We start from the raw sequence: 14,016 nt of genomic DNA on the forward strand, positions 1-14,016 counted from the left end.
TTCACGGGTCGATACTTGTACGTATACATTCAGAAATCTGCAACAATCATAGTTTATCTCGGTCATTTTACTTCCAAACTCCATTTTGTCTGTGAACAGGAAGCCGAACAACTTTATTTTACAATCATGGCATTGTCAGTCCCGATCAAGCTCCTGTGGGTAAATTGGTAATTGCACAGTAAATAAAGCGACGTTCGGCGCCGTGCTTGAAAATACAGCCTTAACATAAGTACGGATGTGAGATGGAATACAAAGCACGTTACATCGAGTTCTGTAGTCTCGTATTTTACGAGGCGAACCGCGCCTTTCACCTCAACGGATATTAATCGTTCTCGAATGGGACCTGAGTCGATGATGAATGGATGACCTCGCGTTGGATTACCGTTGTGTAGGCTAAGTCCGCGTCCTCTGTCTTCCTCATGTCGAAGCATTACAAGATGGGTGGCAATGGTGGTCCACTGCAGAAACTGACGCTCTTAATGGTGTCATTGAAGTAGAATAGGTCTTGAACTCATGCTTGTCGTAAGAGCCGACTAACGGGATCGGGTGGTCTGGCTCGCTGACTTGGTTGATCAATCACTGGATTGTCTGGTCCAGACTCGATTATTTACAGGCCGCCGTCATATAGGTGGAATATTGCTGAGTGCGACGTTAAACAACAAACAACAGAAACAACTACAAATTAGCAAACGACATAAACCATTCCCATCCGAGAACGATTACTATCTGTGAAGGTGAAAGGCACGAATTACCCATTGTCCTAATATACCAGATTAGAGAATTCAACAATTTTCTTCATTTGGGATGGGGGCGGTCGGGTAGCCTAGTGGTTAAAGCGTTCGCTCGTCACGCCGAAAAGCCGGGTTCGATTCCGACATGGGTACAATGTGTGAAGCCCATTTCTGGTGTCCCCGGCCGTGATATTGCTGGAATATTGCTAAAAGCGGCGTAAAACCAAACTCACTCACTCACTCATTTGAGATGGTTCATAGACCAAGCAGTGCAAAGGCTGTTCTAATGTTTATCAATGACATCGATGGTGTTCATGGTCCGTTCTGTCATTTAACCTTTTTTATATATACAGCTGTATACTCGAGTTCTATTTCTGTTCTAACAAAATATTTTCGTCTTTTAAAACATGTACCAATGTTATCGCCAGAATTGAGAAACTGACACCATTGTCCAGTCACGGAGAGAATACAGCAGGGATCTCTCAAGCATCCACACAACTCCTTGGCCTCATCACTCAAATTTTGGCATGGGGCCATTTGCCATCTTCGCCCTATCTCAGGTTGATTCTAAAAGCTTTTCACATTCACCTAATTATATCGACCAAACCTTGCCAGGAAGAGCCACGTGCTCACAAAGTGTTGGAACAGGCAGATTCTAGTTTGACCAAGGGGCACAATGCATTCCACCCTCAAAGCTCCGAGTCTTATCGCTGTTTGTTGTAGGCCTGTTCGTGCTCGTGGGTACGCCGAACTAATTACGATTCCTTACGACGGACTCCGAATGCAAAAAGTTACCTCGGTTCTAAGCCTTGTAAAGAACTGGCGTTGGCAGCTGTGTTGTATTGAAAGTCTGTCCATTTAGAGCCAGTGTTCCTGGCATTTTGGTAAGGAAAGTCCGTTATACCAACATGTGATGCTTTGACACTGACAAAGTGAAAGGTAAATATAAAGAATGCATCTCATGCCCCCCCCCCCCCCCCCCCCCCCAATGTCGGATCTTGTTATGTTTGCTGGTGGTGATGTTACGATGCATGTGGTGATGTTAGGAAGCTGGTGGTGATGTTAGGAAGCATGTGGTGATGTTAGGAAGCTGGTGGTGATGTTAGGAAGCTGGTGGTGATGTTAGGAAGCATGTGGTGATGTTAGGAAGCTGGTGGTGATGTTAGGAAGCATGTGGTGATGTTAGGAAGCATGTGGTGATGTTAGGAAGCATGTGGGGATGTTAGGAAGCATGTGGTGATGTTAGGAAGCTGGTGGTGATGTTAGAAAGCATGTGGGGATGTTAGGAAGCATGTGGTGATGTTAGGAAACAGGTGGTGATGTTAGGAAGCTGGTGGTGATGTTAGGAAACAGGTGGTGATGTTAGGAAACATGTGGTGATGTTAGGACGTCCATGGTGATGTTAGGAAGCTGATGGTGATGTTATGAAGCATATGGTGATGTTAGGAAACAGGTTGTGATGTTAGGAAGCTGATGGTGATGTTAGGAAGCATGTGGGGATGTTAGGAAACAGGTTGTGATGTTAGGAAACATGTGGTGTTAGGACGCCCGTGGTGATGTTATGGTGCATATGGTGATGTTATGAAGCATATGGTGATGTTATGAAGCACATGCTGGTGCTATATGATATAAACATAGCATATGGTATAAATGGATATTTGCTCGACTAATGTGTTATGTACATAAGTGATGACTCGATGCTAAGGTTGCAAAAATAAGCACTTAACTAATGGCCATCGTGGAAATCATTAGTTCTATCTGGATGATTTGATGAGCCTTTATGTCACCAGAAAACACATGACGCTGATGAACAGAAAATTAATGAAGCAGAAAGATTCCACTTGATGGGAAGCGATATAAAGACGCCTCGTATACCCCTGGTGAACCTCGGCCATAGCGGTGTCGCTGTCAGCGAAAGGAAGTTTAATTACATTGAAAAATGACAGAACCAAGACGCTCAGCATTTTCTGCAGCTTCAAACATCTTGAAAGGTCCTGAAGGACCCTGTGAAACGATCCTAAGAAACTAATGAACCTACATGTTGTAGAGCGATAGTCAACATTCCGACTGCACCGTATTTTATCCAATATGGACGACGAGAACTGACGAAGCTGCTCGCAGTTTATACAGACATTAGCGATTGATTACGAATGTGAACATGGTTGTTCAGCTCATTTACTAAGTCAGACAAATATCAAGGGAGATAATAATGACTCATTTTCTAAATATTCCGCATTCTCCCACCAGAGGGCATTTTGAACGGTTGTGTGTCCGTTCCACGTCATTCCACCCACTGAGAGCATGCGCAAATGTCTATTCCGGTAACGAACTACTTCCGAATGGAGCTAATATATATCTGTATCTATGATTGTTTCAATACTTTCGAATGCGATTGAAACACAGAGAAATGAATGTGAAAACTATCTGTTAAAAACGCAACAAGAAATATATATTTATGCAACGGATTTCCTTTTGCATCGCACGTTCCGTTAAACGCCTGCTTAGGAACACGCCTAGCTTAGCCGCGTAGGAATCTAGCTTAGATCATGTGATAGGTAATATAGGATGGATCTAAACTTCAGTTTAGATATTTAGCGAAACGTGAGATTGAAAATCCCGATGCCCTGGAATACAACACGATGCTTCTTCCACATTTAAACCGAGTTGAATGTCATGAATTTCATGTGAGTGTACGTCGTGGGGTGCGTGTCACGTTATATCTTATAATACAAAACAGAAATGTTATTCTCGCCCTAGTTTCAATGCGCTGTAGAGGAGTCAATCGTGTGCATGCAAACGTACGCTGTGAGTGGTCAGCTCTCAACACGGTCCCAGGCCTCGCTCCAGCATCTCTTATTTAAACATTTACAAGCTCGTCGGTATATACGGATTTTTATTGATTTTAGATCACGATACGGTTTTCATCCGCCGTGTGATTAAAATGCCTGTTAGTGCATGTAAAGTTTAGACAACATAACTCGCAAGGGATTCTCAATTGGAGGAGTTCTTCGCGGGTCTGTTGGGGCGTCGAGGAGAGGGTGTCGTGATGAACACCCATGTAGGATGGTTTCAGTCATCTAACACGCATCCGTTATGTCACACGAATACACTTCTCATTCCGTTGTATACGAGCAAGACAAAAATGTTATCACTCAAAATTATAATTACTTTATTTTTCGATTAAATACAGTGTATGAATTCGATTATGAGTGAGTGTGTGAGTGAGTTGGGTTTAACGCCGCTTTTAACATTATTCCAGTCATATCGCGGCGTGTCAGCTTCATGTGGGAGGAAAGCCCTAAGTGATGCAGGTCTCAGACGATTACCATTTCGGTGAAACCCACGAGCACGGGTATGGTGCTGACAAACCTAGAAACATAATCGGGGCGAACCGGGATTCGAACCCACACTCATAGGTTTCTGGCGTGCCCAAGGGACGCAACTCTGCACAGCTAATCGCGGCGCTTTAGACGACTGGGCCACCCGTGCCCCCCGAATTCGTTAATGAAGGGTCGGGGGTTGCTTTGAGATACAAGGTTTTAGAGAACTGTTTGTGTAGCAGCTACAGTTGACTGCACGACTGTTTGAACGTGTGCTTTGTCGGACTCTTCGTGTCCAGAGACATCCATGTGTATCTAACGCTATGACGTCACGAACGGCAACCCATTATCCGTTTTGTATGGTCTGAGAGTTTCGACTGAAGCCCTCGACAGACATCTTCCCGAGGTACGGGCGTTAACTATCGATAAGAGTCCAGTTTCCACCCTTGCGAACTAGGCTGGAATTTCCAGGCTCGATCGTAGCGCCACAAGTGGCTATAACGAGTTATGTCCCTTTTATGTTCCTCCTATTGACCAATCTGATTCCATCGCTCAAATCACTTGAATTTTGCTTCAAACAAAACGGTGGTGCTCGATAGTCAAGATCTGTATTGTCATAAAACGGATCTTACCACACGAAGTGCATCAAATCACGTGAGCATCTTGATTAAAACATGAAAGAATTTGCAGAATATCTGTCTACGCCCAGTTGATGGTACACATGCGCTCCAAATCCTGCAGTCGACCGAAATCTGCACGTTGAAATCCATGTTGCTGACGAATCGGATGTCCAGTTCGTTACGCGATTTTGATTGGACTATGCAAAAACTCGTCAGTCCAACCAAAATGTAACTCCATAATACCAGCCTAGTATGGCAAGGGCGGAAACTGGACTTTTACAGTCAGTTGACTCCCTTGCCTCGGGAAGATATCGACTCATGGCATCAAACGCCAAAGTTTTTAGTTCTAATCATACAGTACCTGAGAGTTGAAATACTAGTATATAGCCTATATGTTTATATGTATATGTGTCCGCGCGTGCATGGGTGCATGTGTACCAACATAGTGTCTGTGTACCAACGTAGTTTATTTTGCACATTATCACACACCCGGCATTATTTCGTTTTAAAGGTTAGTTGTACAATGTTTGACAATTTACGGTGCAGAATTGCGTCCCTTTGTCGATGAAGGATCCGCTGAACGTGGGTTCGAGACCCATATTCCGATTATTACCTTGAATTATCAGCACCAAACCCGCGGTCGTCGTATTCACCAAATGTATACGTAACCGATCTGAACAACTGTCGTCACATTCAGCGGCGGTGTACCTAAATACTGTTGAACGCGGCGGAAAACTCAACTCACTCACTCACTCAGCGGTGGTGTACCTAAATACTGTTGAAAGCGGCGATAAACTCAACTCACTCACTGTTGCCAATAGCGAACCAATCTTAGCATGGGCCATGGGACGCCCAGCGGATGGCAAGTTGTTTCTTTCCTTTCTTGAAAAAGAATTAGATGTCGTAATATGACCTAGTATTGCATTAAACCCCAGCCGTTCCCCTATTCCCAAGAGGACAGAACGACTTTATATGACAGCTATGCCCGCCCACCTCCCTTCCAGTTGGGTCAGCGAGTTAGATGCGGCATCTGGAAACCTTGTTCATCGTCCCCAGCGGATGACCTTTCATGCTGATCTTAGAAAGGAACTGAAGGACTTCAAATGACATGCTATTGAAGCTGTAGAAACGCCATGGGTCTTTCAGGTTATCGTCTAAACTGATTTATCTTTGCTCGCTGGATCCGTGTAATCTTGTCATGATTTGTCAACGCAATTCGCCGGCCATTTTATTACCCAGAGGCGGCGGCACGGAAATGAGGGGGTAGGGAAAACAGGAGGCGGGGGTGTTTGGAGTGGGGGTTAGGGTTGGTGGTGGTTTGGGGTGGGGGTAATTGGGTGGAGGTGTGTCTGTGTGTGTGTGTGTGTGTGTGTTAGGCGGGGTTGGGGTGGGGTAGGTGAGGTTATATTAAAGACGAGAGATGTTGAGCTGTAGATGTGTGGTGTTTTGAGATAGACTTCTCTCATATTAGAAACGAGGCGGTCGGGTAGCCTAGTGGTTAAAGCGTTCGCTCGTCACGCCTGAGACCCGGGTTCGATTCCCGACATGGGTACAATGAGTAAAGCCCATTTCTTGTGTCCCCAGCTGTGATATTGCTGGGATATTGCTAAAAGCGACGTAAAACCATACTCACTCACTCACTCACTCACTCACTCACTTACTCACTCATATTAGAAACAAGATTCGACAACTGGAGATTGAAGACTTGATGGGGCATGGTTGAAGTAAAACGAGGAGGGTGGCACGGACGGCTAGATACAAACACGGATAACAGAGAAAGCATGGAAGCGCTGGGCCAAATGGGCTAGAGCACCAAGTTGGGGGTCTATGAGAACACCAAGTTGAGGTTTTATCGAGAACACCAGAAAGAGGTTCTCTGAGAACGCCAAGAAGAGGTTCTGTGAGAACACAAGAGGTTCCGTGGAGAAGCAGAATGCAATGAAGTATATGGGTGCCCCTCGCACGGACTAAATCTAATCTGACATTGATTTTGCTACAAACGATCGATCTTCACGCCTGATTGATTTATGGATAGAACGCGTTACAAGGAGTATTGGCTTCAGCGAAGAACATAAAACAAATCGATGTGGCCACGAGCTTGCTCAGACAATGTCAACAGGAGGAAGACTCCATTAATATCATTCAAAACCTCTCCTTCGTTTGAAGGTTGCAATGAACCCCTCTCAGAAGGACCTGATGATATATACACTCTCCCATCAGTGCATCCGTGCGCGCCGTACGCCTTTGAGATGTTAGCTCTACAGTCCTCACCTTTCGATAAATGGATGTCATTCTATAGGAAATGGGGCCATTTATTAGAGAGAGCTTCGGCGCACTCATTCAATTACCGTGGAGTATGCATTTACTAAATATTAGGTTTCAACTCGGCCACATTCTTTCAATCGATTCACTGAATTAGGTTCGGAGAAAGCTGGACATTCATCGGCTGTAATATGATGTTGATAGAAGTTGATACTGAGTAACTACATGTTAGTGTCCTCGAGAGGAGGCACCGTGGTGGGCTGGGGTGAGTAGGGTGAGGGGGTGGGGTATTTGGATGGGCATGTCCCCACACTGGGACATCATGATGGGGAAACTTAACGTTCTTATCTGGGTTATCAAGGGACCGACCATTTGATTTCTGGGCGGTGGGGGAGGGAGGATGGGGGAGGAAGAGACACTGGGATTTTTAATTGAGAATATTTATTCTTTGAGCTACAGCTACAAAAACAGATTTTTTATTTAATGCCATGAGTATGATGTTTGGTGAAGTAAAATCACCATACTACAAAGCAATTTCTTTGGCAGGCAATTGTTTTTCTAAATATATTAAACAATCTGCCGCTTAGCAAAGTTATATTTTTTCAAGAATTTCACACACACACACACACACACACACACACACACACACACACACACACACACACACACACGAATACCAAATGGTCGCTTTAAATCATTTGGTGAACCTGTTCGTGTGTGCTGACATCCTCGGTCATCAAGTGTATTACATCTCCATTCTATTATGTTAATTACACTGGAACCATTCGCTACCGTGGCGCCAAGACGCGCTGTAATTCCATCGAGTTATTTTTTCCAGTCTTTGCTCCCTGTCTGGTTTCCCTCGGCCAGTAATGTTTTACGTGGGAGCGTAATCACTCCAGCTGCCTGGTCACATTATGGAGCCTCCAAGAATTCCAGCTGTAGTTTTCACAATCACCATTAGGACGGGGAAATTCATCCAATGTTGATATGTCAGTTGAGACATGTTAACGCGATTATTAATAATTCATATCAGATCATAAGCTTCCAAGAACATTCGACCATTTCTACCGCCGACGATATTTGTTGTATACACTGCTCTTCATTGTTAACTGGGAATCGTCGTTGCCAGATATTACCAAAACAAATTCAGTCCGTCTGACCAGTTACAAGTGTGAACGTTATTCATATTCACAGATGCAAATACCACATCAAAGCAAGGACAATGGGTGAATGTTGTTTAACGCCTCGGGGAGCAATATTCTAGTTATTTCAGAAAAAAACTCGACTCTGGGCAAGGGGAATCAGTGATTCAGGGCATGAACAACGGTCTTTTAGTACGAAGGTTCGTATTCATGAAGTTCATACATTGTAAGTAAATGGGCCTCAGTACAGTCGACGCACATGCAACTACATGCACGGCGACTAGACACTACTCGGGTTTATGAACCCGCCACATGCATGCGTCATATCAAGGTGAAGGTTATGCGTTTTGCCAAGGTGAAGGTAATGCGTAATTTCAATGTGAAGGTGAAGATAACGCTAAATATCCTTGTAATGATACAAGGTAAAGCATATATCAAGGATATGCTATGTTTGTTTGTGTGTTTAATGCCACACTCAGCAATATTCCAGCTATATGATGGCGGTCTGTAAATAATCAAATCAGAACATGACAATCTAGTGATTGATATTATGAGCATCGATCCACGTTATTGGAATATGATGACATGGCAGCGAGCCTGACCACCCTATCCCGTAAATCGGTTCTTACGACAAGCATAGTCGCCCACGGCAAGAATGGGTTGATGAAGATCTGTTCTTCCCCGTATCTTCACGGGTCCCGCGTCATATGAAGATGAAGGTAACGCTAAACGTCTGTTAGACGGTAAGGCCTTATATCATTGTCAAGGTAACGCTTAACATCAAGGTGAAGGTTGACGTTTCTAGCCAATCAGTCGTAAGATATTCTGCAGATATCAAATCAATGGCGGAATGAAGAGGAGGCTCAGAGGTTAAACGATACAGTATGAAGTTGTCAAGGGCCCATCCTCACCGCTCCCCGGTCCCGCCATCACCTGTTACTTGCTCTCATCAGTATCCAGACCTGCTTCCCATGCAACAACGCATCACATCCAGAAACAGGGACGTGACAATCACGCCTAAGAGTGTCATTATTGACGTCTGGCTGCAACAAACCTCACGGGCAGTTGATATTGTCTTGATGTGTCACCAGACCAGTAGAATGATCCAGTCTGATTCGACACACGCTTGCTTTAACGCCATGTAGCTGAATTAACGGGACGTCAATCAAATAATGCTTGTCAATTCGGACCTTGTAGCCGGGAAATTTGATATTAGGGACATGTGGTGAAAAAGGCGTCGCGCGTGAAAGTGATTTATTTTGTTAAATGTGGCCACGACAAATTAATTATTTGTTCTTTCAGAGAGTTTTGGCATGCTTTGCTGATAAGGAACAGTTTGGACGTGTTTATTACTTGGTTTTAGAATCCGCCGATCTAAAACTTAGAATAATATAAGTTTTGTACATTGCGTATATTTGCGGTCAGATTACGGCAGAAAAGACAAAGAGTAAATCAAATCGAAAAGATCATTTTAAGTTATGGTTAATTATGGATTATCTCAAATTGTTAGATGATGTTGGGCGTTACACATAAGAATAAGTCGAATATTTTTGACGACTGAAATCGTTTAATAAACCAAGGACCTCTATGTAAGACGCGAGGTGGGGTGATTTGAGGTGGTTTAACGTCACATTCATGATTATTGCACTTATATAGCGACGTTTGTGCACGTACGTGCGTGGGTGTATGTGTGCTTGTACTAGTCCACTAGTCTGTACGGTTTTATAGTGCTTGCCCACTGAGTTACCATGCAGCGAGCTTGTGACGGACACACTCGGCCATAGACTGTACGATCAGTGTTGACAATTTGGGATTGGTATCATAGACGTTACTTCAGCAAGCCTATGCGGAATCAGTGCCGTATGACATTTTACAGCGTGATGGTAAGCCTGTTTCTTATCGATGTAATTTGCCAGTCAACTTGACGATGTCCTTCAAAACGAGGTTCGACCACACGGTACTTTAAGTTGGTGATTCCTTTATACGCTCGTCTATTTGGTCATTAGTTGTATCTTACGCCAGGTACATCACACACTGAGCCACAGTATCTTAGGCCAGGTACATCACACACTGGGCCACAGTACCTTAGGCCAGGTACATCACACACTAGGTCACAGTATCTTAGGCCAGGTACATCACACACTGGGCCACAGTATCTTAGGCCAGGTACACTACACACTGGGCCACAGTACCTTAGGCAAGGTACATCACACACTGGGCCACAGTACCTTAGGCCAGGTACATCACACACTGGGCCACAGTACCTTAGGCCAGGTACATCACACACTGGGCCACAGTCCCTTAGGCCAGGTACATCACACACTGGGCCACAGTATGTTAGGCCAAGTACATCACACACTGGGCCACAGTACCTTAGGCCAGGTACATCACACACTGGGCCACAGTATCTTAGGCCAGGTTCATCACACACTGGGCCACAGTATCTTAGGCCAGGTTCATCACACACTGGGCCACAGTATCTTAGGCCAGGTACATCACACACTGGGCCACAGTACCTTAGGCCAGGTACATCACACACTGGGCCACAGTATCTTAGGCCAGGTACATCACACACTAGGTCACAGTACCTTAGGCCAGGTACATCACACACTAGGCCACAGTACCTTGGGCCAGGTACATCAGACACTGAGCCACAGTATCTTAGGCCAGGTACATCACACACTGGGCCACAGTATCTTAGGCCAGGTACATCACACACTGGGCCACAGTACCTTAGGCCAGGTACATCACACACTGGGCCACAGTACCTTAGGCCAGGTACATCACACACTAGGCCACAGTCCCTTAGGCCAGGTACATCACACACTGGGCCACAGTACCTTAGGCCAGGTACATCACACAGTAGGCCACAGTACCTTAGGCCAGGTACATCAAATACTGGGCCACAGTACCTTAGGCCAGGTACATCATACACTGGGCCACAGTACCTTAGGCCAGGTACATCACACAGTAGGCCACAGTACCTTTGTCCATGTACATCACACACTAGGTCACAGTACCTTTGTCCAGGTACATCACACACTAGGCCACAGTACCTTTGTCCAGGTACATCACACACTAGGTCACAGTACCTTTGTCCGGGTACATCAAATACTGGGCCACAGTACCTTTGCCCAGGTACATCAAATACTGGGTCACAGTACCTTTGGCCAGCAACCTTTCTTTCCTATTTGTAAGTGTGCGAACGTTGTTTATAGTTTTAGCTAAAATGAGGCAACACAACAAAAACTATGATATCTAACATCATAAACTGTCCAAAGATATGAAGTGAATGGCAATCCCACATGAGGTGTGAGCTAAATGAGATTCATAAAAATATATCTCGAACATTGCTGTCTTTACTCACAATAAACCGCCGTCATATAGGTAGAACAGTGCGGCGTTTAACAACAAAACAAACTATACACGCAATAAATCATACGCAACAACAATAAAGCTGTCCGCGCATTACGTACAAGTAAAGATTCCGGGTTGGACAGAGCTGTAACTTTTCGGAGATATCGGTGTCCTCCACGGTTTGCGCATGTCAATGAATGAATGAATGAGTGAGTGAATGAGTTGTGTTTAACACCGCTTTTAACAGTATTCCAGTTAAATCGCGGCGTGTCAGCTTAATGTGGGAGGAAAGCCCGAAGTGATGCAGGTCTCAGACGTTTGCCACTTCGGTGAAACCCACGAGCACGGGTATGGTGCTGACAAACCTAGAAACATAATCGGGGCGAACCCGAATGAATGAATGAATATAGATTGTTAAGCGTTAAAATGAACATTCATGAACAATCAATGGCAAAACAGATATTAGAAGATATTTGAATTTGTAAACCTTTCATCAAACTTGAAATGAAAAGAACAAAGTAGCGTAATCATAAAAAACAAAACATATCGATCCCCTTGTCACGTTCAAATCCGATCTTGCAACATTTAACATAGTTTTTGTAACATTTACAAACGTAAATACCACGATTGATTTCGGGCAAATTGCGTCCTAAGTTCCCATTGCTTGGTATTTGAGACGACATGCCTCGTGTGGTCGTACGTCAAGCTGAGAGCAACGAACTTTAAACCACTTTTTGCATGCACTAATGCAGAGGTTTCAGCCAAAGGTAATAAATTTATTTTCTTCTGCAGAACAGCACAAATGAGACGACTACTAACGGTTCTGACGGCCCCACTGATGGCGCTCACAGTGTCGTATTTACAGGAGTTGTCATAGTAACGGCGACAATACTTGCTCGCATCGTCAATTAAGGTAAGTCTAGCCATTTGACTTGACATCAAACCCAGAACAAAATCAATACAATCGACTATCATTTTAGAGCATCTTCAAATGTTACATATCATTTGAAATTGGTCATCTTCTGGAACGAAACATCAACTATCCACGTCTCACTTCGCCAGAGCGCATGCGCATAGGAAATAGAAATTACTGATCGGTAGCGTGCGTCTGTACAAAGGCTACAGATGAAAGATGGTTGATGAAGATGAAGGATCCTGATTCACGTTGTGGCATGTAAGATTCTTCCTAATTACTTTGGATTCTGCATTCGACGATGTAGAATTCCGTTTCCGGTGTAGTTTTGTCCGATGTACTCTATTTCCTCTCTTTAAAAGATCACGTCACGTGCTCTGACGTCATGGTTACTATTTCTGAATGCAGCCCAGACGGATGTCGTCAAGGAAGATGGCGTAGGCTACAAGCTTCAATTTGTCCTTGAAATATTTGTCATTGATTTGGGTTTAATGCCGCGTTGAAGGGTATTTCAATTTCATCAGGCGTGTCAGCTTGACGTGGGGGGAAAGACCGAAGTGACGTAGGTCTTAGACGTTTACCACTTTAGTGAAACCAACGAGCGCGAGTAAGGTACAAACAAAACTAGAAAAATAATCAGGGCGAAGCCGCGATCACAGGATTCTGGTGCTCCTAAGGGTCGTAACTCTGGACAGTAAATTGCGGCGCCACTGACACGCACTTGTGCTCGCGCATACTCAGCCACCAATGAGAGGCCAAACAAATGTTCCAGTTTGTCTTACGTCTTTATGAAACACATTTTATCATCCAAAACTGGCTTCCACGGGCGATATCGATAAGTCCATGCGATATCTCCTTGCAGACCGTTGTTATGACAACCGTTACCATGACGTCACAATCACATGACATCACTAAGCTCGCTTACACTGAAGCTTGTTAGTGGTACTCTCTACACTCAAAACACTGGTTATTTACAGTTTACACACGGAAAAGTGATTTTAATGATACATAGAATCTCACCCTTGTGTCTTTTGATATCAAACAATTGCCTGGCAAAAGAAGGTATACATCCATGATTGATGGAGGATAAAAATTGGCTAAACAAAACAAGAAATGGTTATTCGATGGCGACGTGGTAGCGGGGTTATAGCTGATATAACATGCATCTTATCAATGATTTTTATGCCTCATTTGATTGACCAATCAGAAAGCAGAACTACTAACTATGATGTGCCCGTATACCGTTAGGAAAAATTCAAGATGGCTGTTTCTGACCAACAGCCATCTTGGGTTTTCTAACACCCACTTCACATATATCACAGTAAAATTCTAGTACAGTAATTTGTGCGAAAAAACAGTATTGAGTCTGACACCTTTGAAAGCAATATTGGCGATAAAGCAAGGGTTTATTTTATGTCTGTTTTTGTTCTCCTTCTTTGTCAATGAATTAGCTGTACAAATTCAGCAGAACTGTTCTGATGGCATCCAGCTTCACCAGGAAACTATCAAGTTGTTTCTTCTTTGGTTTGCCGATGATATAGTAATGGGTAATACCTGGACTACAAAAGCAAATCAATCAGCGGGGATGTTTTTGCAAAGAATGGAATTTATCTGTCAACAAGAATAAGACAAAAGTTATTGTCTTTAAAAATGGTGGAACATTAGCTA

General features: G+C 44.0%; 1 long non-coding RNA gene across 1 annotated transcript in view; it reads left to right on the forward strand.

Annotated features, from left to right (window-relative positions):
- The window catches only part of LOC139474967 (uncharacterized), a 59,405-nt gene that overhangs the window by 33,846 nt on the left and 11,543 nt on the right, over window positions 1-14,016 (forward strand). The window contains exon 2 of the long non-coding RNA XR_011654005.1: window positions 12,228-12,348. This is a non-coding gene — a long non-coding RNA (uncharacterized lncRNA). The remainder of the gene's footprint in view (window positions 1-12,227; window positions 12,349-14,016) is intronic.

This window comes from Haliotis cracherodii, unplaced genomic scaffold (genome assembly GCF_022045235.1).
Source record: "Haliotis cracherodii isolate W230 unplaced genomic scaffold, xgHalCrac1.p SCAF_3, whole genome shotgun sequence".
Classification (NCBI taxonomy): domain Eukaryota; kingdom Metazoa; phylum Mollusca; class Gastropoda; order Lepetellida; family Haliotidae; genus Haliotis; species Haliotis cracherodii.